Source organism: Kryptolebias marmoratus, linkage group LG4, assembly GCF_001649575.2.
Source record: "Kryptolebias marmoratus isolate JLee-2015 linkage group LG4, ASM164957v2, whole genome shotgun sequence".
NCBI classification, from domain to species: Eukaryota; Metazoa; Chordata; class Actinopteri; order Cyprinodontiformes; family Rivulidae; genus Kryptolebias; species Kryptolebias marmoratus.
In genome coordinates, this window is record NC_051433.1 from 7825735 (window position 1) to 7852593 (window position 26859).

Here is a 26859-nt window from a genome sequence, read left to right on the forward strand (position 1 = left end):
TCAGTCTGAATAGATGTGACACAAATCTTAATGCACACACCCACCCACACACACACATACCACACACACAGTCACTCACATCATTATGATCAAAAGCAGCACTGACCAAAGTCCAAACTTCAAACTCCTCTCACATCAAGTTCTGCCAGTCAGTAAAGAGAGGAGCGCTTTCTCACAACACAGCAAACATCTTGTCTTTTAGCCTGTCTTCCTGGCCTCTTTCTTTCCTATTTTCTCATAGCAGCCAGAGGCTCTGACCTTGTTTAATGTCCTCCAACTGACTGGCCACTCAGGCAGTTCTTCCCATCTAATGAGAGAATGTCACTTGTTAGCCAGCGCCATTAGCTCCAGCTCCGGTCTCTAAATCTACCTGACAGATCATGTTGGCCCTTTAAGGAATAAAGTATTAACCTGACAACTGAAAGGAAGACAAAAGTGAAAACAACCAAAGAAGCAAACGTACACCAAAAGCCAGATTTTTCAGAATTCATAAAAGCTCTTCTTACATATATACATTGAAAGGATAAAACCTATTTTCTGTTTCTCAAAAAAAAAATGTTAGAGATTATTAGCAAATAATTAGTGGCAGAAAAATAAAAACGCCTTAGGCCACACTAAACAATAGATCAGTAAAATATGTATTGCTTAAGCATTAAAAACACTGTGCACAAACTGAGAGACAATGACTTTTTAGGATGCCAGACAATGTCTAAAAGGAAAAGTAAACATAATAAACAAAAATGTATTTTTACTGACCTTGTAAAAACCATAAGTTGATTCAACTAAAGGAAGGTGGTGTGGTGGTAAAGTGGAATTTTTTTCCAAGCAATGAGGTTTCCTTCCACAGTCTAAAACACATGCATGTTTGTTTAACTGACTATGAGACTGAGTTTGTGCTGTGCATGGTTGTGTCTCTGTGTTGATCCTGTGATGGATTGACATTCTGTCTGGGATGTACCACACCTCTCACCTGATGACAGATGGAATAGGCTTCATCTCCTCACTGCCTATGAATGTGATACAGCAGGTGGTTCAGACCGTGGATAAATCCTGACAGAACATTACCACATGCATATGAGATAATTGTAACAAGGAGATGCTGATGAACACTACAGATATGCAGCAGCAATGTCAAACATAAGCACAAAGTGCCACAGCAACCAAAACAATAGCAAACAGGTTCATTACTGAGAGAAATATATGATGACACACAACAACTTTACATTTAGTTTTAAAAAAATGTTAACCACAGAGAAATTTGCTAAACTGAGTTAATTTGTCGTATTTTGAAATTGATACAAGGGAGACATCTGTCACACATTTAATGTGTTGCTCTCCCTGTTAATACACCTGAGTTCTGCTCCACACCTTTTTTGCTTATGCAATACTCACTTCATTTCTAAAAGCGGTACATGGCCAGCTCTATCAATGACTTGTAAACAGTCACAGGCAGCATAAAGACTGGTCGTTTTTTGCTGAACTGTTTTGTTCAAGTGCTTAATGAGGCTGGTATGCCACACAATTGTAGCTTACATTATACTTAAACTGTAGTAGACTGTAACTTTCTGACTCCTCAAACTAATGCATACAAAATACATTTAATGGGTATACATACAAGTATGTTACAAGACTTAACGTTTTTTAAAAAAAAGCTTTTTTTTCTTCATGTTTTAATTTTTACCCACAATTAAAGTAAAATGAAGTGGGCAGGGACTCTGCTTCAGTACAGTGTCAAAGCATTGACTTTCCATGAACCTGTATATGACATTAAAATACATTTCCCCTGAGTCACCATTCCGTTATCTTTACAATGTAATAAAGAAAGTCTTGGTCAAGAAAAATATTTTCATATCATAGATAAATATTTGGAGGTTTTAAGGTTTAGACATTGTAAGTGAGGTCAGGTTTAAAATTAGCAGCATTAAACAGTTTTAAACTGAACTTCTTTAAAGAGCTGTCGAATAATGATTTAAAATGAAACACAAATAAAAGAGTTTATAGTTTGTTTGTTTGTACATAAACTTTACACACATAAAAAAAAAACTAATAAACCACATTTAATAAAAACTATGTTTTGACTTAGAGAATTTGTTTTGAAGATGAAAAATTTAGAGAATTAAATAAAACTGTGTTGTATGCTTTGTAAGCTGCATACCCAATAATTCAAGTATGAGCTATATAAGTACACAAGGTCAAGCTAAATATTTCCCATTTATGAAGTTAGAGTTCACAAAAAAAATGTCTACTTTGCCTATGTGTTAAAAGGCAGGATCTATTCATTGTACTCTATATTGCATATATATATATATATATATTTATAGTTGCAAAACTGGTTAAAGGAAAAACACTTAAGAAAAAACAGAAAAAGAAGAGGACAAACTGACAACCTAAAGATTATCATGAGATACATTATTCATTTGACTACTTTGTATGTTCTTATTTTTTGTCTCTTCAGTGCAACACTGAAATACTGTGATGTCCCATGAGAGGTGACCTGCTTATGTAGTGCGCTTCCCCTTTAACCTAGCTCTAAGCTATTCTCACCTGTCAAATCAGTGCCAGGATTTCTGTTTACATGTGAATATATGTGTGCGTTTGCACAGATTCTTACAATGGGGTGTGTGTGTGCTGGTATAAATCCATGTGTGCAGGTGTGTGTACGTGTGTTGGGGTGTGTGTCTGTGTGTGTGTGTGTGTGTGAGAGAGAGAGAGAGAGAGAGAGAGAGAGAGAGAGAGAGAGAGAGAGAGAGAGAGAGATATTGGTTTGGTGTGCACATAGGCTTGTTAGTTATTTCCATACAAGAAGAAAAGCAATTTTCTCAACCCCTGTCAAACGCCCAAAGCCATTCAAATAAGGCTTCAAGTTTTTATCTCTGGATGCTTCTCTTTCACTTTTTCTTTGTACGTACAAGTACACACAAACACACAGAACTTCTGCTATACAAAAAATTAAGAGTATAACTATGTTTATAAGTACTACATAAATTAATTTAAAAAGTATTCTCAGAAATGTAATCACTTAGCAATACTGAGGTGTAAATGACATTTTTGAGAATGTGCTACCTATAATTGCTTTGGTATAAATGTGAGTATCTGTTTTTTACACTTTGTCCCTCTCTGACAGAAAATCCAATACTCTTTATCTTCCAATACCTTATAGGTACAAATTCTACCAAAATAGTTATAAATTCTTCTGGTTATTGATATCGACCTTGAAAAGGCAAAAAGGACAACTGGAGATTTTTTTTGACTGCAAAGAGAGAAAACTAAACAAAAAAGATGAAAAAAAGGACCAAAAGTTTAAGATAATAAAACATATGAAGTTTAGACAAATAGGTTCAAAACAGTCAAATTGTGACACGATATGACAACACTACATGCAAAGTGTGATCACACCTAAAAGTGATGGTCAAAAGACGAAACAAATGAGAGGAAAAAGGGCAAATGGAAATACAAAATAAGCAAAAGTAAAAAGATACTAATTAACAAGACACAGAAACATCTTACTAGACACACAAATCAAATAAAACAAATTAATAAAGGCTCAGATTTAACAAATTTGTCAAATTAGTGTAGTAACAAATTATCATCAGTAATAAAACAAAATATAAAATTGCTTTTTTTTTTGTTTGTTTTTTTGCAAATTCATCAGTTTCACATGCAAGATGCAAATCTCGTTCCATCACAAACACAAGTACTTAATTGGATTGAGGTCTGATAACAGTGGAGGCCACGTCCAGTGAATTGAGACTCATTAGACCGGGCAATGATTTTTGAATTTCTTATTGTCCAAATTTGATGACTGTGTGCAGATTGTAGCCTTAGTTTCCTGTTCTTAGTTGACAGAAGCAGTTCCCAATGTGGTTGTCTGCTCCTGAAGAAATGGAACAAGTGGTGGTAAATATATGTTGCATCTTTAAAAGAAAAAAAGAAAGCAAGCAATAAATAGATGGAGTTTCCTAAACTATCATTGACTTACTGAACTCATTAAGTGATGTTTTTTAAACTAACACGATCCTCTTAAGTTAGAAATGTCTCCGTTCACATATTGTTTCCTCTCATCTGTGTAGTCCAATGTCTTTTCATTCTTCTGCATTGCAAATCTTAGAACAAGATCAGCCAGAAAAAATATATGATTAATTTGGTCTTGAACATTGCTATAGTCATCAACAAATTAGGCTATCCCAGAAATAATAAATAACCCAGCACAGTCATTATTTAATAACTTATAGTCTGCAGTTGTTTCAACAGCATGGCTTAGAATACTTAGCTAACCTTGCCTTTTCATCAACACATCTATTTGTTTCATGTCTTCTCCTCAAGAAACAAGATAATGGCTTGTACTGCCATCATTTCTCATTTGGCAGCACCATAGTGATTGCAGTGACACAGTGTGAACAACTATTTTGTCTGTAGTTATTTTGTAGTTCCATCCATCCATTATCTTTACACATTTTTGCTTGCTAGGTCGCAGGGCAGCTGGTGCCTATCTCCAGTAGTCATTGTAAGAGAAGCAGAGGACACCCTGGACAGGTCCCAAATCCATCACAGGGTCACATAGAGACATACAACTATTAACATTTTTACTCACACCTAGAGAGAATTTAGAGTTACCAGTTAGCCTAAGATGCATGTTTTTGGTCTGGGGTAGGGAACCGGAGTACCCTGAGAAAACCCACGAGTACCTGGGGAGAACATGCAAACTCCTCACTATGAGGTGCTACCTCTAACCACTGTACCACCATGCTGCCATATTCTGTTTCTAGATCAACCTTCATAGCTTCACTTTCCAGTTGGCTGTATAAGAGACACATTACTTTCTGCACTAGCTAGAACATGGCAATGATCATAAATTGTGCAGTAGAATTTAAAATGAACGCTTAATTTCCCCTTCAATTAATAATTAGGATTGTGTCTGTGTCTGCATTATTTCAAATATGAATATTATATTCACTTTTATTCTTATGTCGCAGGACTGACATATTGTAGGATTGAATACAGTAATTTATAGTATTTGTAGGTTGTTGGTTTAAAATGAGAATGCACAAATCCCACAATGACAAAACTTTTATTCATAAAGATCATGAATAGTTAGTTTGCCTGTTTGAAAATAAATGCACGTATCTATGGTATATATATTTCCCAACATGTGAGTAAACCTTTATTACTTAGATTAGCTTAAAACAATAAAACTGTATTTATATCACAAGATGTGAATATACAAGCTTTGGTGGAAATTTATTTGCATAGGGTTTTGACATTTTATATTTACCATTAAAAACCAGCTTAAAAACACAAACCTGTTTCAAAATGATAAAGGAAATGAATATGGGCAGTGTTTTGTTTTGCAATGTTCTTACTCTGAAAGCTAATTAGCTAAATGTATTCACACCATTCCCCTGTCATGCATTAAAAATTATTTGTTTTTGATATATTTTTATACATAATTTCTGTGCAAAGGCTGAAACTAAATTTCTTTCAACAACAAGTCTTTACTGTTTAATATGCCTCTTTAAAACACCAGAAGAAAATCTGCTGAAGGTCATAAAGTTGTCAAAACACTCAATGCCTTTAGACATTGGTAAACACATCAGCTTTTTGTGGCCATTTATCAAGAGCAGTTGCAAAGTAATATCAAACAACAGAGAAGCATTTTCTCGTTCAAGCAAAAATAATCAAATGAGAATTAGGGATGTTTTTTCTATTTAAAATTTAGCAGGATGCATGAAGAAATTATTTCAAGTGTGCAGGCACACTGCACACACTTTTTGTTGGTGGATACACACAGAAAACTGCCTTTGTTTGCATATTGTTTGATGTATTTAAGAAACAGACCACAGTTTCATTGTCAGTCTGCTGTTGTAAGCTGGCTCATCATGTCATTTGGTGATTAGTCCTTTGTGGACTTGATGCGTCAGGCACACAGGCCTTTAGCCCTGCATCAAGGGAACACAACCTTCTATCCCCATCCCTCTAGGTTGCCTTGTATTGCCAGAAAAAGAAATAAAGCCCCCCTTCCCTCTTTTTTAGGGATGGCCAAGAGACTGTTCAAAAACACTGTGTAGAAGAAAAATTCTGTTATCCCTACATACCGCCTTGCGGGTTTGAAGATGCGTAATTTTCTCACAACAAGGATTCCCATGATAGCTCTCTGCTTTGAGTAGCTATTAATGCCCTTTCTTGCTCAGTGGTTTGTCAAATGCATTAATTCTGAGGCTAGGCAACAAATAGAGAGAGGCATATCAGGAAAACTAGAAAACAAGAACAGATGAGACAAAAGGACATAGACACAGAGACAAAAAAAAGAGAGAGAGAAAAAGATGACATTAAAAAAACAAAGAAACTTGGAAGTTAATTTACTCATATCCTCTAAGGCTGATAATTCTTGGACTAAGCAGGAACTTGGCTAACTGGCCACTACCGCTGCACTGTCATGGTTGGTCTCGCCACAAACTGACCTCAAAATTTAAATAAATAAATAAAATGATGTTTTGACTTTAACTTGTTTCAGCTCCACATATAATCAATAACTCGTAAAATATTTATTAAAACTATACAGCTAATTCAGTGACAAGTTCAAAGTGACCCTGCAGAATGGATAAAGAAATGTGACATTGACAAACAATCCAAATCTCTTTCAAACAGTTCTTCAAAACGAATGATGGTAACAGAGTTGCAGACAGTTGCAAGCCATTCTTTATTTTTTCCTCGTGTTTCACAACACCTTTACACTTCCACTAAAACAAAGAAGAACAGGCAAAAGGGAGGAGCACGGAAGTTGTCGTGATTAGGGAATACAAGCTCAGGAAGGGAAGGGAATGAGGCTGCGTGGTTGACAAGCATGCGTGGCTGTGGCAATATGGCTGTACTATGTCACTGGCTGTACCACAGGACTAATCATTCAAAAGACTGGCTCTTTTGAACGACTCTTTGAAAGGAATGGATCCCCAAGATCTGGCTCCCTTGAAAGAACCGTGAATCCCATCTCTAAATAAATGAAACATTGAGTGCCCCTGGCTATCTTCCCAAAAATGCATGCTAAACTGCTTATGCTTATAAAAGCACAAGTACCAGTGATGTATAAAGTCCTCACTGTTTAAAATATATAAAGTGCAACCAAATTGTGTGAACAAATAGAGAGCTTGTAAACATACTGCATTTGTAGTGTGTTTGAGTCACACCTGGGTTTTTTGAGAGCAATATGACTGTATGTGTAAACAGCTTTACAATGATCTAATTAGTACATTTGGAAAACTTGACTGAGATTAGAACTGTTTTGCAAGATCAAAGAAAGCGCTCCAAATTACTAAAGATTGTACAGTGAGAACAGGAAACAGCTGCTCATGGAATGTGTCGAGCAAAGGAGATAAACATGCAACCCAAGAACGCTGGGTAATTACTAAGGACCACAGGGCCTCTTTGTCTCTTGGTAATGAGTTGCATGTCATGTACATACATAGTAAAACATTCTCTGGATTCACTAGATTCCATATCTAAACAGAGAATAAATGAAGCAATATTTATATACTTAGGTTTGCCATGGTTTTACTTTCTACTTTCTACAATTGTTCACGTAAGGCCAGACACACACTAACAAGATAGTAATGACTTGTTACACTGGGAAAAAAGCTATAACCTGGTAATATCAAGAATATGGGATTATTTTAAAGATGAAAGAATCTCCAATGATATAGTTAGCTTCTTTCACAATACCAGTGAACTTCTTTTACCTACATTAAAATAGTTTATATTCATATAAAACAGTGTTTATTGAAATAAATGTTCAAAGAATAGTTGTTCAAACAAACTTTGGTGTATTAGGTGACATTTTTTTAAGAGTTTCCGTGACTTTTTAACTTCCTTTAATGCTGTTGTTGGCAAAGGCTATCAGTTTCTTGTTCAATCTTTAGTGCTTGGCTTCAGTTCACATTCACCTTCTGGCATATAGGCTGAATGGAGTCTTGCCACAAACACTTCTGCATAGCAATGGCAAGAGACAACACTGATGCATTTGTGCTGGTTTCCTTCACGTTTTGGCATGCGCTGTAAAATATATTGATGCTTTAGTGTTATCTTTGCACAGCCTTTCCCTAAATTACTAACATGCATTTTAGCTTGTCAAGATTTCTATGTCCCTCAAAGTCTTTTTAGCACAATATTAAATCAGCATTTTTAGGTGGGAATTATTAATTTTATTAATTCTTTAATAAATGTGACATCAACATCTGACAGTACTGCATTGCAGGTTCTCTACTTAAAAAAAAAGAAAACGCAAAGAATGAAAAGACAAAAAGTTTGATATAGACAGATACAAAAGCTACTGTTAATCAGTTAGTAAAATAACAACATGGGGGCCTCCCAAAATCTTTTCAGATCTGACCATTACCTCTGCTCTCTACCGACACCAAACCCAGTAACCCCCACCTTCACCTGAGCCTGACATTTCCCAAGGGGCATTAAACTCACTGGCCCTGTTTGATTTAGGCAGGTCGAGTGTCAGTGTTCACTACAAGCTCATGGTGAACTATGAATAATGGATCTACCACGGGTCTGGGTCTCCCTGGGACTCCTAGCTGCCCCCTTCCCCCACTGCTGCTGTGACTGGAATAGTCAATGTCCTATTAACAACCAATGATTCATAAAGGTTTTTCATGCCAAGGCACGAGAAACAGGAAATGTGCAGAAAAGGTTGTTAAGGGAAAAGCAAAATTAAAAAAAACAACTTCTTACTTGATATTATTAATGCACATTTCTGCATCAGTAAAATATGGTAAAGTACAAATATCTACATTAAAGCTGCAAAAACATATCTTTGTTGCAATAGGCAAAAAAAAGAATAAAAATAAAGACAAATTTCTTGTTTTCAAATAACTGACAAGAACCAACAGGTAGTGCAGCAATTAACAATGAAAGTGTTTGGAAGCTTCTTGATGTACAATTCTGTTCTAGCAGTGATAAAAACAACTGCAAAAAACCCTTGTATAAATGATTTAAGACTTCTAGATTCTCAATTTTCCAGGTCACAGTATTCAGTTCTTTTCAAATCTGTGTGGCTTGTTTACAAAGTGTGTTTCTGATCATGTTCTGCAAATTGATATGTGTTGATACCTCTGCAAAAGATAAGAGAACTAATGCTTTCTCCTGTCATTTTCTTCACACTATGCTTTTTTTTATATGTCTGCTGTTTTTTTTTATTTTTTGTTTTGTTTGTGTCTTTTTATTTTTTCCCCTGAGGTGCAATTTTGGAAAGATAACAAAAGCTCCTCTGTGAAACAGCATGTATTTAAAAAGCAAGAAAGTGCTTTTTAACTAATTCTTGATTTACTCTGTCTGTTGGTTTACATGATAGACACACGGCTTAGTGCATGTAAAACTGTATCATTCATAGCGTTACTGCACTGCAGGAATTTTTAACACAACATTAAGTCTATGCTGCTTATAATAGAGTAAAGGGCATTAGGGTAGATTAATATGATGGGGAATGTGTCTGGATAGAGACAAAAAATGAATACACAATGTCTAATCTTCTGCAATTTTGTGTTTTGACTGAAAATTCAAAACTGTGCTTTGGTTTTTTATTGAAAAGCAGCGGGTGTCACACTGGGTATCAACTAAATTGTATAAATAAAATAAAGATAAATACAAAACTGAAGCAAATATGTTTATCTTGTTCAAGAAATACTGAAAGTCTGTCTTGTTAACCTCTTCTTTTGACAATGACTTGCAACCAGCAAACATCATAATGTATTGCCACCTCCTGTATTCACCAACAGAATATATTTAAAATCAACGCAAACAACCTCATCAATGGCTTCAGATATTTCTGAAGGTGCTTTGAAGCAGTTTCTTAATGTGTATCAACTATTCCAGCATGCCATGTGAAGGGCATTCTCTTTACTCTCCACTTAGGCATTCCTCTACCATTTTCACCACTCTTCTTTTAATCTGCCCTCCTTTCTCACTTTTTGCCACTTCCTAGATGCTGAAACATGATCAGTATGAACAAGAGGGGAGTTTCTCCATCACACTGCCGGTGAGACTGTTCAATTCCTATTTTGGTGCAAAAGTGAAGCAACTGAAAATTATTGTATTTCCAGATAGCTGAGATGAGTTTAACCACCTGTTGTGATGAACAGAGTTCAGATGAAGGCTTTAGTTTGACAAAGAGTCTGTGTTTACTTGACTCTTGAATATCTGCCTGACTAGAGCTCATGCTGTTGGGATACAAGTGTAGACATACAAGGCAAAGTAGCTCCCAAAAATGTTGCAGTATGACCTCTACAGACAAAAAACACAGCACAAATAAAATAAAATAAAATAAAATAGAATAAAACCTTATCTTAATAGCCAATCATGTGTATTATCAATGGACCATGACAACTAAAATGTGCTGTTGTTTCAGAGTGAGAAACTCAACATTATGAACAAGAAAACCTTACAGGTGCATGCTTATGGAGACACACAAACAAGCACACACCCAGAGTCGAGAATCCATTACTGAGACCTAATATAAAGCCTGCAATGTCATATAATTTCCCATGAGTATGCAGGTAGGAGGGCAAAGATTCATATAGCTGGAGCCTGTCTGTCAAATTACATTTCCTCTTATAATGTTGCATTGAAAGGAAATGTGAGTTCTGAGATTGGACACTTTTGAAACAACAACAAAAAAGACATTTCTTTAGGTTAATGTGTCTGAGAAGGAGTCCTACAAAGTTTAGGCATTTTGTTAATTTAAGACGAAGGTATCATTTTGTAATTCTAAAAACCTGGAATATAACATTTTATTTCCATTTCTAACTGATATTACTGATATTAAGCTGGCACACTACATAGAGGTGACAAGCAATCCTAAATGTGAAATATTACATAAATTACTTTTGCGTATCACAAACATTGAGGCACATTAAAGCAGAAACCAAAAGTTTATTTTCCAGTATATGTGCAAATGTTATTTTATTTTATGGCCATTTTTGCAATGTCAGAGTATCTAAGAAGTCAATAAAATACTGACCAAATCAGCTATGCAACTAGAAATATTTCAGCATTTTTTGTATTGATATTTTCCTGTTAAACACTATACTAAAACTATGCAATATAAGTTGTAGTTTCAAAAGTACTTGGGAACTTAAAAGTAAAAACAGACAGATTGGAAATGTCAGCTGCCAGTTCTACTCTTTGTTTACCATCTCTGAGTTCCTATTGAATGATGGAAGGAAATCCAAGATATCCCTGAACTAGAAAGAGAGAGATGGGTGAGGGTGGGGGTTCAGTGCTGTGACTTCTGAGGCAAAATGATGGCTTTTCTCACTGACAGACTTTGTAAACTTGAAAGGATTTACTGAAACCAAAACAAACTGTGATGTGACAGTGTTGGTCACAGAGCTACTGGCAAACAATGGTTGTAGAGGTTGACTGCTATATGGGAGCATGAGGGAAAGGTTAGATGATTTTTTTTTAAAGCAAATGAATGAAATGTGGCAGATGACAACCAACGACCTGAGCGGCTAAAAGGGTTGTTAGAAATATTCTGCTTTTTTAGAATCATAATTAGCTGCATAAGGTAACTGGCTGGGGATGTAGGGCGCCATGAATTACAACCTGTCACATGAAATGAAGGCTGGACAATTTTATGTTTTAGTGGCGAATGTCCTTATCAATACAACCTAAAGGAGTTTCTAGCATAATTGTTCTGTTTATCAGTTCTATTACAGCCCTTCTAGATGGACCATGGCTAAGGTAATAAATAAGCCCAGGTACTGTAGAATTACTGTGCAATACCCATCTCACTTGATAGATCTCTAATAAACAGTGCATCCCTCACAAAGAGAATTATGCTATCTATTTCAATGTCTTCTAGAGCATAACATCTCCCACACCAAAGCAATTACCAGGAGAGCTGATAAACGCCATGGCCAACATCATTATTTATAGCTCTACAAGAAACCCCTAACTCCTAACCCCTAACCCCTAACTAAGTTGTTTAGAGTATTTATTTATTTATTTAATCAATCTTTAAATAACACATCTGGCATGGGTAACAAAAAAGAGCAGTTGTTTGGATTATGACCAACATTAGAAGAAAAGGTTTGTGAAATAATTTTCTTTATTGAAAACAGATGAAACATTTGCAATTCTGTGTCCCATTGTATATGCTGAAACTGTGTAATGCAAAGCAAATATTGCCTCATTCAAAGAAAGCACTTTGGAAAACATAATAGATGTAGCAATATACCCAAACAATTCTTTTATCAAATTTTATTCAGTTTGTGATCATTTCAGGGTCATCACAGAACCAAACAGCAACAAAACTTCAACTGTGATTGTTCAGTGGTGTTTGAATATTGTTCAAAACTAAAGTATTTTTAAATTACAAGCTAAGCTGCACTCTGTTTTAACATCAGTAATGTAACAATTTAAACCTAGCAGATAGCTTACTTGCTAGCATTAGCAAAAACAGCCTAAATATGGCCATTTTCTTCAGATTCAAGTTCAAGTCAAACATAGATAGTGGAACCTCAAAATAAAGATGTTGCAGGCAGGCAAAAATAAATAAATATAATAAAACTTATTTTAAATCAATTTCTACAAAAATAGCAGCTGTCTGACTTTTGAAAAATATTATGAGAAAACAATGATACAGATTTTAAACAGAACTTTTATACATACCCCCTGTTTATAACTATCATTACCTACTGGAGTCAACTATCTGTTAGCATGAATCATTTGAAAAATTTTAACAAAACTTTCAGAAAATAACCACTGAATTTACATCTGTAAATGATTACCTTTTGGACTAAACCCAATTTAAGATGGCTGTCACAGCCAACTGACTTTAGGCAACAGAAAATGTCCATAACTCAGACAAGTTTACATATATTCAGCAACTGAGTTATTTCCAACACAAACTTGGATAAAATTTAATGAAACTCAGACAGTATTCTTTGAATGTAGAACAACAACTGATAAGTTTTGGAGTCAACCAAATCAAGATGGTCAACACATCTAACTGACTTTGCCAATGCAAACATGGATATACTGTAACTAGTTAAGACTTATTCACAACACATACTCTGAGCACTACACATTACATGAAATTTTCCAGTATTGTGTAAGATTGAGGGTAATGTTATTTTTCAAAGTTTGAACAAATCATCTATAAATCCAACTGTTTTTCAGCCAAAATGTATCTTAATAAAAACATCTGTAATGAGAGGTGCCATAGGAGGTCAAAGTAGTGAATCAAAATTATTTTTCGACTAAAGTGCATTTATTTTGTAGTTTTCTTGGGAAAAATCTTCTTCTTTCCTACCGTCTCTAAAAACACTGACTATCTTGATCAAATCAATCACATCAAGACAAACGTCTTGCTGCTAACAACAGTGGTAATTGAATATAACAGAAGGCCACTGGAAACTTGCGACTCAGTTTGACATACCTTCAAATCATCTAAATTCTATTGGCCATTGCTTGTACACAACTTACTCCTGCCAAGGCCACACTTTTCTGCTGCAATAAAGAAAAAACGTTGCAGAGAATGAATTATGACTGGGTGTCATTGTTAGCAATGAATTACAAGAGGTATGGAGAAAATAGCTTCAAAACTGAGAGTAAAGTGTTTGAAAATCAAGGGCATGGTGGAGGTAAAAAGAAGCATGGCAGCAATTAATATCATTTGCCGGTAAATTCAGGTTTCCCTGATTTCCCCATCATAGCTGATGCTTGAAGCCAAAGCAGTGCTGCGAACTGGGACAGCTTCCCAATCCCCTAGCTCAGAAGTATTGTTGTCTCTTGGGTATTATCTTACAAAGCCCATTATGCTGCAGAAAGAAAAAAGGAGACACAGGCCTAGAACTGTAATAAGTCTTGTGCGCACACTGACACGCATAGACAACACACACTGCCACATGCACGCATAGTAGTTTAATCTTTTGCAAAGATGTGTATTATCAGTACAAATCCCTGTGTGCCCCCGGATTACTGATATGTGCGCATGCAGCTGTGCAACATTAAAAACAGATGTGACATCTTCATATCATAAATTGTCTGTGACAGATAATGTGAGCGCAGCAAATTCAGCAATGTGTAAACAATACATAAAATTGCCCAAAGACTTTTAGCACATAAACCATCAAGGCTATAATTTCTTGTAGGTTTTCAGTGAAATAGGCTGGTGAAGTCATTATCACTGATGCTGTTAGAGGCATAGGCCCACAGTATGGCAGTATGGGGGCCTGATCTTTCAGACTTTTGTGCATTTACAAAATTCAAAATATCTGTTTTGTTCAGAAAAACATGTAGATTTCTCTTCAGTTCTGCTTTTTTTTAGTTAAGTGCTATAGTTACTGACCTCTCTAAGAGATGATTGTTTCAATCACTTAATTTTCAGTCAATCACCATCTACTTTAGGTGAACATAAGAGAGTATGACGCATACTCTTTTATTATATAAACACAAGCCCTTTAGACAAGTCTATTTCCATATGATTTTAGATAACAAAGCTAAGGCACCACTGTTGTATGAGTATAGGAGAGCATACCTGCTCAAAATCACACGAACACAGTAGTTGTTCAACTCACATCACTGTTAATTTTTATGTTTGGAAAAATATAGACCATGTATGTGTAAAGTGGTAAATTAAATTTGATTTGTAGAAAGATTTTTACCTCAAAAAGTAGAATTTTCCAAACCATATGTTTTGTAGATGTGGTTCTGAGAAACATGCGTAATCTAAGGTTTTCAAATTTGTCATTTAAAATACACATTGAGTAATTTAGTTATTTAACTTAATTAAGTTATTTTGATTAAGTTAGCTTGTAAGAACAGGCACCAGTACACAATTTGAATGACTGACTAAAGTGTAAAATAACTTCAGAATACCTGGCATTCCCTTCTTTGTTTATAAAAGGCAAGGTATCCTGTCTAGACTGTTTATTGTATTTATTTAATAAATGAATTAATTGATTAAATACTGATAATTCTGTAAAAAAAATAAAACATAATGAAAAATAAGGTAAAGCAAATTTCTAAAGACAAAAGCAGGTCTTGGTCTTGTATGTAACCTCCCAAAGCAGCTAGTGTTGCTAAGTGGATCTCTGTAGCTCAGTGTCTACATAAAAAATAAAGAAGAAAATCTTTCAATTCAGTATTACATTCTTAGCTTTCTTTTCCTGATTCTACAAAATGCCCCACAGAAAACCTGAAAGGGAATGTTAGGAAAATATTAAACAACCAGACAAATCCAGGCATATGTAAAGTTTAGTTTTCTCCTTATTTTCTTAAATTATTTTCTTTATCTACTCTTGCACTGCCTCCACTCATTTTTTTAATTAGTTTTACTGGTATTTTTTTCATTTTTTTTTTTTTTTGTGCTTTGACAGTTGGAAGACATGGTGTTATTTTACATTCTTTCTACACATTTTTTTCTTCTTTTTCTATCTCCTAACAAGAAAATCAAAAGGAAAAAAAACTGTCCTTCACAAATAATCATAAAATAATTAACTTTAATCTTCAGTTACTTATAATTGTCAAAACTTTTAATATATCAGCGAACAAGATAACATTTTGTCTATAATGAGATTATTGGCTCACGTCATTATTGTAAACACCAAAGATTTCAACTTTTACTCTTTAAATTATCTCAGTGACAACTCCCTCAAGACTTTACAATGCTTATAATCACATTGATTTTTTAAAAAATTATTAATATTAATATCTGTTGAATGTTTGTATATTTTCAACAAAAAAATCTGCTAAGTTCTTTTAATGTGTGAAAGGCAAAAGGAAGAAGAAATTGTGCAGTAGTGTAGAGCTCAGTAGAGTACTGAGCATGATCTTTCACCAGGGCTTAAATTGGACACCTGAACAAATCTTATATGTCATCACTATGACTCAACATGGCACCTGAGTGGTCATTTAACAGACAAATGCCGGCTTTAGCCCAGTAATAACTCAGTTCTCTGAAATGTTTCTGGCTGTGAGACCATAAAAGACAGGAAAACAACCAATAGAAAAAAGAAGGCAGACATATTTGGCATTGAATGAATTCCTAGTTCACTTTCAGTTACCCCAACATGAAAACACCTATATCTGCAAAGACCTGTAGATATAAGATGCTTTCACTTAGATCTTTTTGGACTTATAAAAAAATAATTTATAAAACTTGTAAAAAAAAAATGGAAACAGCATACTCACAGGGTAAACATGAAAACTCTATACAAAAAGAACTTCACCTGGTGGCAAAATATATTTCATTATTTTCTAAAGCCCAGAGTGTAAATGCTTAGTGAGTGTGAATCACTGATATAGACAAAAAAAAAGAAAATTAAAATTAGAAGAATTGTGGAAGACGTCAATGACAAGACTGAGAAGGAAGAGAGCATAGAAGATCAACAAGCAACACAAATAATACAAAGTTAGAGAAGAGGCAGCACTCGTGAAACTGCACAATAAATTATTATTTGTTCATAAAAACAGGTAAATAGGGGAAATTTTACATAAGTAAAAACAAGGATTTAGTGACTGAATTGACACACTAAGAGTTAGTAAAGTTATGCTTTACTTTCAGGAAAAGTAAATAACATTAGTTGTAACTCAGACTAGTCAGTAAAGTAAAGTCAGTATGTAAAGATTATGAATTTAGGTCTGGTGCTAACAACCTACAAAATGAACTCTGGGTCAATATCATCATTATCATTTTTCTTTTTTTTTTAACCATTCGACAAGGTGAAAAACTTAAATATTTGGTATATGTATATATATATTTATATATGTCTGTGGGTGTGTGGGTGTGTGTGTGTCTATGCATTGATCCTTGTATGTGTGCATGATGGTGTATGTCTATTTTGCTTGTGCCAGAGTGTAAACATGCTTCACCCAGTAAAAGCTAATACCATTAGTAAGAATGAATATCTATCCCCACGAGTGTGTTCTCAATGCATAATTCAGCAAAGATATAAAAACTTAAAATGTACATCCTTTTTGGAGTTTGTTTATAGCTGCTTGTGGGTGGTGGTAAAGGAAAACAGCATCCAAAAATATTTTATAACCCCAAACCATACACGTCAACATAAACTCTTAAAAATTTCCATGGAAAAAATTGCCTCTAAACATTCAAACTTGTAGTTTTTCATATCATATTACATTTTTAAAAGGTCATCACCTGACAAACTGTCTTCAATTTCAGTAATTTAGTATCACTTGAAACATTTTATTGAAGAACATTTTGTTTTTCATTTGTCAACTATAAATGTGCCAACAGTGTCACATCGGAAAACAACTTAGTTCTGCTCTGAGGAAGTCCCTAAAAGGACTGTAATAAGTGTTATTACTTCGCCTAGAGGAAATGATATCCATGCAGACTGCAGACACATTTCTTAAAACTCCCTTTTACCACACACATCCTGCTTTTTTAAGCATTGGATGCAATTATTATTGATTATAACAGCACAAGATTTAATATAATTTTGCATCCCATGACTCATTATACATTGTGTGTTTCTCAGGTGCATTGTCTAACTGTTATTAGTGTCATTGCAGTGAATATTTGTCACTGCAACAAATATAATGCAACCAGTACACACAGAAATGTCTAAAATGTTAGACTGTTCATGTAATACCATGATGATATACCCTTTAAACATGTGGCATTTCCTAACTCAGGGTAATGGGATGAATTCTGGAGAATTATAATAGCAGAATTGCTTTTGAAATGTGAACAGAGTTTTATTTATTTTTTTATTCAGTTTATTCATTTTCATTTTAAAAACAAAACATTCACATACAACATTATTTGAGGTTAAGATACTCAAACAGCAATATAAATTCAGCTAAAGTTAGGTCTATGGATTCAAAAAGTCACATTTTAGATCATTTTGACTGCTCACCAAAACATAACCTACAGTTATGAAATGAAAATGTATTTTATGACTTCCAACAATAAATTTATGCTACTGATACATACACTGTAAGAAGGACATACAGCCATTTAAATTTGTCACATCTTAGTTTTCAGTGGCTAAAGTATGTTTGTACAATTTATCTAATTTAAAAAAAAATGCAGACAGGTGAGTGTTTGTTTAGATGAACCCACAATTTGCTATTGAATGACTGTCAATGCCAGTGACACAGGCTTTCCTTGGGGGAAAAAATAGTAATAAAATGAATCCACTGGAGAAGAAGAAAGGGCATCTGAACTGGTCAAATCAATAGTTTGGTGCATTCTGAGAAAAAATGAACTCACCAGTAAGCTTAGCAACATAAAAAGGCCTTGACATCCAGAGAAACCAACAATGATAAAGTTCACATCATCCATTCCATGGTACAGAAAATACTTTTCACAACATGAAGCCAAGTAGATGTTATCATCATCCAAGTCTACCATGAAAAGATGACTTTTCAAGAACAAAAACAGAGGGCTCAGAAGGTGCAAACCATTTAAAAGATGAACAAAAAAAAGGCTTAGGTGAACTGTGTTACAAGTGCGTACTGATGGTGATGAAGAAGCAGATGGATGTGCATACAGGAACCTTTTGTTTTATTGTTTAAATATACTGAAGTAAACTGAAACCAAGAACAGGTCATAAAAAATACTTACATTTCTAATTATTTATTTATTTTAGTAATATGTTTGAACTGAAGCTATTTAAAACTGGTATCCGGAACAAAAACTGTGATGTTATGACCAAAATGTTTTCAACGAACTCTCATTTTATGTTACCTCTATTACTTTTGTAAAATACTGGATTTCTACTATAGTGCAGATGATTTTAGTTAGTACCATTACATTAGCCACAGTATTTTAATTCTGTCATAGAGCGATGAGCACAGCAAGAAAACAATCACAAGACAAAGAAACATAAACAAAACTTGTGAATAGTCTCCAATAAGCACCAACTGGCTGATGTTAAACAGCATTACTAAACACTGAATGAACAGCTTTTAAGGGTATTTTTGAAAAGCAAACAAATCATGAATTGATATTTGCTCATTCATCCGTTACATTAACTGCTTATTCCTACTCAAGGTCAGAGGTCCCTGGAGCCAATCTCAATATGAATTGTAGGCTACAGAAGACAGAAAAATACTCTTGACAAGTTGCCAGTTCATTGTCAGATTGACATAGACATGCAACATCCGCACTCATAACCACATGTATGGAAAATCTGGTGTGTCTAATCAGCCTAACATCCATGAGTTTGAACAATGACAGATAACTGGGGCAGTTAAAGGAAACACAGGACACGAGTGTGTTCCTCTTGTTTGCAGCAGCAGTTTCAAATACTAAATAGCCAATGAAAGTGCACAATTGTTCCTGCTCATAAAATAATCATATTGGTTTTCAGTAGCAAAAATAAATAACTTTAAATTCATATATGCTCTTTAAAGTTGTAAGAACAATGCTACTTTTAGTTTACTGAACTAAGTAAGCTCATTAAATAAGCACTGATAGATAGGAGTTTCATGGTCTAGTTTACAGACCATCTGAACTAGAGAGAGAGCTCCTTACAACTGTGGTTCTACCTGACTCACTTTGTAAGTCTTGGAATCTGACAACCCATCATAAATCTAATTTCACGGACACTCTTTGTCAATGAGCATCTTCAGTCTACAAAAATGTCCCAGTTTAATGCTTGTAGATAATTGGAGATAAGACGCAAGCCTAAGAAACATGACAGTTCCTGTCAAACTGAATGAAATTGATATTTACTGGTATTACTTTTTTTTTTTGCTGAGCAGAGAATGAAATGAACTGGTAATGACTGTTTAGTTATTAAAATTATGCCAGTGCCTCCATTTACGTTAGTTTGCTTGCATAAATCTAAGAAGACCAAACAAAATATTTTAATAACTTCATCGTTTCTGCATCACTTGTAATTCTTTGTTCATTTTAATCTCTCAGATATAAAAAAAAGCCAGATATCTGTGTATACATGTGCATGAGCATGTATTTGTACTGTGACTCACTGCATTAGTCTGTCTCAGTACATATCAAATACATGAACCTCAAAATGTGGATGACTCTCCCCTACCTTGGCAGACTTCATCCCTCTAAATCCAACACTGATGCAGAAATACACCACCGCAAAAGCTCTGCCAGTAGGGTTATGCCAGACTCAGAGGAAGAGTCTTTGTGAACCGTGACATCCAGGTGAAGAACTGCCTGTATACAAAGCAGTTGTTCTTCCCACTCCAGAGCAAGAGGCACAAACATAGACCAGCAGAACAGCTATGAACGCCGATCGCGTACACCTGAATACCATGATCAGAGATAAAATCCTGCCTCCAGCAAAACAGAAATATTAAAAACACACACCAGAAGAACTAAAAATGAAGTAACTTTGTACAAGTATTAAAAATGTTTTACACATCCAGTGCAATATGTATCACTAAATTTAGTATGGCTTATGAGTGTGTTTTAGCATGGATATTTGCAGCTTGCAAGTTTCTGAAGCACACATTTATTTTAAAAATCTCCATGGAAATGCATATAAAATAAATATATATATATATACTTTTTTGTCATTTGATCTTCTATCATGCAATAGTACAAAACCAACATAATTTCCATAACACAGAAATTGCACAGACCTGCCTGAAAGTCTTTTCTTATCTCGCTGCCAAAAGAAATGATTTCATTTTGAATGCATGCATACTTGAAAGCATATATTTCCTTTTGTCTGATATCTCTACTCAATTGTGCTCCATTGGCTTTAAATGGCTTCAGAGAATTGCTCCCATATCAACAGACTTTACTGCATCAAAAGGACAGATGGACTCAGCAGCTGTCTGTATCTTGTTATAGTTCTTTCTCTCCTTTTGTTGCTTTTGTTGTTTTGGAGGGATTGGGAGTTACAGTTACTATGAAATGTGTAAACTTTGTAAGCTAACAAGTGCCTAGGCCACTTTTTTTTACTGAAACAAAACCTTTGTGTTGTTTACAAATACACAGAATATCCAGAACACATATTTAATAATTTGACATATTTTAATACTTGATTAGAAACAAAAAATCAACACTAAATTCTAACGTGTGCACCCATTTTTTGTTTATAAAAGTCATTGATGTTGTATTTTGGATAATCATTCTGCTCTGGAAAAAAGTATGGCTTATATGAATTTTTAAAGGACTAAACGAATTATGACAATCATAACCATGATGTATATGTAACCTTACCACCACATCTGTAAAAGATAATACAGATCAACAAGGCCAATATCGTCAATGAAAGGTAAATGTCACTATGTTGTTTCTTCTTTTTGTTTTACGTAAGTCAGATAAAAGACAAGAAGATGCAAACTGAGCCTAAAAACACCATGACATTGTTATGGTTTAATAATTAAAAACATTAGGTATTTATACCACTGAAGTAAACATTTGGAAAGCTGGTATCTGAATTTCTAAGAACCTGATCAAACCTGTCTTGTTATCTTGTTCCAATTAAACCATAAATTATTAAAACTGAAAGTATAAAAAAGGCTTACGAGTTGGCTAGGCACAGATAAAGTACTCAAAAATAGTTGAGCGAAAAATACATGTTGCCTGTAACCCTCTCCTTTAAATCAGGTGCAAACAGGGCAGGAAAATCAACCCTCAGCTCTCCATCTCCTCCCACCTGGTGATTCCATCACAGTACTATGGCACTAATATGGCTGATGCAGTCTCTGCCCTCAGGGGGTAATAAAGTGACTAAGGCCTGACCGTCTCTGACCGCCGACAAGGCAGCAGGTGTGAGCTGTGAGGAGTGTGACTGTGAAGCTCTGTGTGGGTTATTGTATGTGTGTGTGTCTGAGATAAAAACGCAGGGAGGGAGACTGGATGATAAGCTTGAGAATGAACCGGTCACCTTACCACAAATCCAGATCAATTAGCTGGCCTAATAGCTCCCCTCTCAGTTAGCCATAAAAATACTCAAGTTTACCCCCTGTACATTTCATCTTTACTGCCACATCACTGCAATCTATCACCCTTGTTCTCATTCCAGCATGTTCTCATTTCTTCTTTTTTTCTTTGCTTCTGCGTCCATCCAAGCCACCGCTCTGTTAACACTACATTTATGCGCCAGCTTGGTAAACGGTAATCAATGTCTCACAACGGTGGACTGTTTCATCTAAACGATTTTTCGTGGTGGCTGTGTGTGACTGTGTATGACAAGGAGAATGAAAAAGAAAGAAAAAAGGAGATATGAGCAGGGAAAAGAAAACTGTAGAAAGTGAGAGATGCACCTTTTACTGTATGCTCACACGTTTTTTTTTATGTATGTTAGGTCTTATTTTGTGTATTTATGATTTGTGAGTGTTAGAAAATGTGTGAAAATGCATGCCTGGTCTTGGCAAAGACTCCAGAAGCCAACAGTAATGCATTCACTTTTGGTACATAAATCACAATCAGCCCGGACTGCCATCTGGGTTACTGCTACATGGCCCTTGTAATGTACACACAAGTTAGACCACCAGCTGAATAAATGAGGAGTCCAGGAAACAAAGCAGATACATGTCTCTAATAGACAAACAATGGGTTTAAAGCATACAACTGCCTTCTTTTTTTATTCGACTAGATAAATGATTCAACGTGTTGTGTGTGGGTATGTGGAAAGGTTTGTGTGTCTGTGTTTGTTCATGCAAACATGCATACACTGAGAGGTCAATCAAGATGCATCTTGTTGCAATGTAATGTTCAGCTGGGAAATTTTATTTTGACACAAATTACCTAGATTAAAACAAAATCACAGACACAGCACCCCCAGCAGGACAATTATCCCCTGCATCGTAAAAACCGCTCAGTTCCCTTAAGTCCCCAGATCCCAAACTGATAGTGCAGCAGAAACTTGAACAGTGGGGTCTCTATCACCTCAACCCACGGAACACAAACGACCTGCTTTTAGGAACCAAAGAGGTAAATGTCTAAAAAAAATCAGATATGTTTGGTGTCAAAAGAGAAACATCACAATGTAGCTTTTAACATGCTGTATTACTGTATCTGTTCATAAAAGGTGATTTTAAGAAATGTTGAAAGAGCTATGTATCAAAAGCCTCAAGTCCTGAAGCCTTACTGCAAAAAGACTTTGGTAAAGTCAGAGTCAAAAATGAATATTCCAGGACTGTCGAAATAACATAAAATGCACACAAGACTTGCAAAAATATCTGAAAATTATTTTCAACATAACAAAAATCTTTAATGACCAAACATTCATCCACTTTCTCTACCTGCTTCTCCTTTCCAGGTCAGGGAGACCTGGTTCCTATCTCCAGCAGTCATTGTATAAGAGGCGCAGTACATCCTGGACACAATGCAGGTCCATCACAGGGACACACAGAGACAAAAAGGACAAACAACAATTTATGCTCTCACTCACACCCAGGGACAATTTAGACTTACCAATTAACCTAACATGCATGTTTTTGGTTTTTGGGAGGAAACTGGAATACCTGGAGTAAACCCACGCGTGCATGGGGAGAACATGCAAACTCCACCCAGAAAGGCCTCAGGCCAGGAGGCGATCCTGCAACCTTCTCACTAGGAGGCGGCAGCTCAAACCACTGTTCTGCATTACCTCCAACAACATGCATAATAACAAATTTAACAATTAGGAGATAATTGAATTTTGCCTTAAATCTGTCTAATATCTACAACAACTGATTTTCATATAGTGTAATCTTACAAATCAATTTTCCAAACACAAAGTCAACAAAGTTCATGATCCTCACCCAGAGTTCTTATCTCTTTGACGGATTCCTCAACGGATCAGTGTCTAATTGGAAAATTAAATTCATCGATTGGTTGTTGGGGTAACAGGCGTATCTCTCACTTTCACAAGCACCAATTAGCTCAGGATAAGTGGTAAACGGAGGCATGCCGGGGGTCTCATAAACACACAGAACCCAGGCTTTCACAGTGTGTGTATCCACAGTCAGTCAGTCAGAAACAGAGACATACTTAAGGAGGAAATTTCAGCAATTCTAACCTCAGACAAGGTCAGTGAGTAATACCCAAGCTTAAAGTGGATTGTAATCCCATAGTCACAAAATGTACACTGCTATGTAAAACACACACACTCACACACATTGGTACTTCTTTCAGGAACAGATTGTGTTTCTTTCAGAAACACACAAAGACAGCCTGCTTTCTCACAAAACAAATATTAACCTGGCAGGGAGAGGATTTGTTCAATCATGCAGTAGAGAAGTATGCAGTAAGTGTCTGAGACAGTGGGAAGCGACAAACAAAATTTGGATCATATTAAACAGTACAAAAGCCCCAATTTACATGTTTCACCGGGGAACATTTTATGAGCCTAACAAATGTCAAATGTTGTTTAAGAAAATCTAAATGTCATGTCTACAAATAGTTTAGAAGGATGAGTAACACACATCGACTCAAAAGAAACCGGAGGCAAGAAAACACAATGAAAGGTTAAGGTGGAGGGGAGCAGCATTTTACAGGCTGGTAACTGCATATTAGACGGAATTTGAATCTTGTCCAGTAAAAATGTGTTCAACAACTAGGACAAAAAATGCTGCTGATGCTAATTTGATCTGTGAATACCCATTAGTTCCACATGAAAGTAAAAATAATTACAGACTCTTGCTGGTAATATGAATAAAGAAAAGGAGGGGGGGGAAGGCAGAAAAGACTGATGTTTTTTGGGGGGTTTTTTTGCATCCATCATTCTCTGGAAGAAGACGGCTGTAACAGACAAAATCATTCCCAGGAGATGATAAGGAGAGTCTGTCGTATTGTTCCCTGATAGCGCTGGGTGCTTTTAAGTCAGCGCCCACTGAACTGCGTGGCTTCAGTGCACAGTCAGTGGCAACCGTCCAACTTCCCCAAATGCATCCTGTTGGCGCATCAAGTGGCTGCAGTCCTCAGAAACCAGAGGAGGTGTGCGGTCATTTCACACCCCTGTAATTTAACTCGCAGCGCACGAAACATCTTCGGTGCAGCTGGGAATAAAAGTCCGCTCTGTATATGTACACATATTTCTGCACGTTATCACAGATGACGGCACATTTACGCCTCGGAAGCATGTTTAGTGTTTACAGTCATGCCGACTGGAATATATGCACACACTATAATGCTGCTGCCAGATTTTAACTGTAGGAATTTTGTTTGGGAAATAAAAAAAAACGAGTAAACACTTGTGACAGCGAGAATTCAACAGTATTTTCTGCTTTACTACAAATGCTTATTTAATTGATTTTATGCGCTCATTTAAAAAAAGAACAACTAACCAAACGAAATGTGTGGCAAGTGGCAACAAGTTAGAGGGCTGTACTTATTCATCCATGAAACAAAGATAAGAAAGACTAAATCAAACACAAAGGCGCTCATGCTTCAAATTATTTAATCACACGTCTAAATATAAGCTAAGAAATTCACTGAGCATTAATGCAATTTTGTTGTGTTATGGCCTTGAGTCTATTTATTCTGCACCCAAAACTACCAAGATCAAAAAGCAAAGACCATATGTGTGTTAGGAAGGCTTCTCAGCGCGCAGAGAACTTTACAATTTGATTATAACATCATCTAAGAAAGTCTTACCTTTGTTATCTCGCAGAGGAAACAAACGCTTTCGCCGTGACAGTTTGCAGAGGTGCAAAGTGTTCGGTAATTAACTTGCCGCTCCTCCTGGAATCCACCGTGAGCGACTTCCTGTGAGATGGAAATCAGAGGGACAGGCGTTCTGTGCGCCCTGTCTTCCACCGCGCAGCTCATCTGGAGTCTCCGCTGCGAGAAGCGCAGAGAAAGGNGGGGGGGGGGGGAAGAAGAAGAAAAAAAACCTTGCTGTAGGCACGACGCGGCGTGGAAAGCCCCTGGTGGTGGCGGGGGGAACCTACAAATGAAGCGGACGAGAGGAAGCGGGAGGGAGGAGGGCTGGGGTGAGGTGACGTGCGGAGGGGCATCACTGTAACCATTAAAAGATAAAAAAAAAAAAAGAAGACATTTAGTTCTGATCCGTCATCATCATGTCTGACAGACCACAACGTCTGCAATGCCTAAAGCAGGGCTATTCAACTGCAAATGGAACCTATAAAACTGGGTCGTCGAGGGCCACAGGCAATAATTTGTAAAACATTTTTGTCAACCACAACTTCACCAAGGACAGCAACTGTGCAGTCTTCACAGTTTCAGCCTCAGACAAAAAGTTGCTTTAGTTTGGTTCATGCCCATCCTACTGGTGATAGTTCTTCTGTTTGGTGCAACAGCTGCCAATGGACACTGGACTCTGCAAAAAAAATGTGAGCAGCCCTGTGGGCTACTTTACCTCCATTCGTTCACTTCTTCTGAAAAAACTTGCAAAAAACAGGCATGACTTGACTTGTAGCATCTTTTCACGGTGTAATCCTAAATTACAGCAATGCTTATGTTACTCCGTAAACACAAGTTTTCTACTTTTGGTTTTGAAAGAAAAACCTTAAATGTGACGTTTGCTGTTGTTTTTCTACCATAGAACAACCTGTTTGTACTGATAATGTGGAAAGATCAACAACTGCTTACAGGTGTGTTTATCTATCTTACCCTTGTCCACTGTTATGTTTTACCAAAGGTTGTCTATTTGACAGATGCAGGCTTCAACTATCTTAATATTAGGCTCAAGATATATAAGTAGTTCTGATATGTATAAGATATGGAAGTAGTTTTGATATATATAATCTTAGCATTGTATTTATACAAATCAGTTTGAGATTTTGGCAAGTTTGTGTGCGTGTGTGTGTGTGGGGGGGGGGGACGACAAATGGTTTAAAGGTCTGTACTGGCCCAGGAGCCACTTGTTGAATATAGGCTCTGTAAATCTGTTTTGTCACAGAAATGGACTTCTGTCTGTCTAAAAATAAAGTGTGGCTGAACTAACCTCTGAT

General features: G+C 35.9%; 1 protein-coding gene across 1 annotated transcript in view; it reads right to left on the reverse strand.

Annotated features, from left to right (window-relative positions):
- Positions 1-25710, reverse strand: part of LOC108231675 (cadherin-22) — a 136768-nt gene extending 111058 nt beyond the window's left edge. The window contains exon 1 of the mRNA XM_017408903.3: positions 25541-25710. The gene's annotated coding sequence lies outside the window, so the exon portion shown is untranslated. The remainder of the gene's footprint in view (positions 1-25540) is intronic.
- Positions 25711-26859: the final 1149 nt, after the last annotated feature.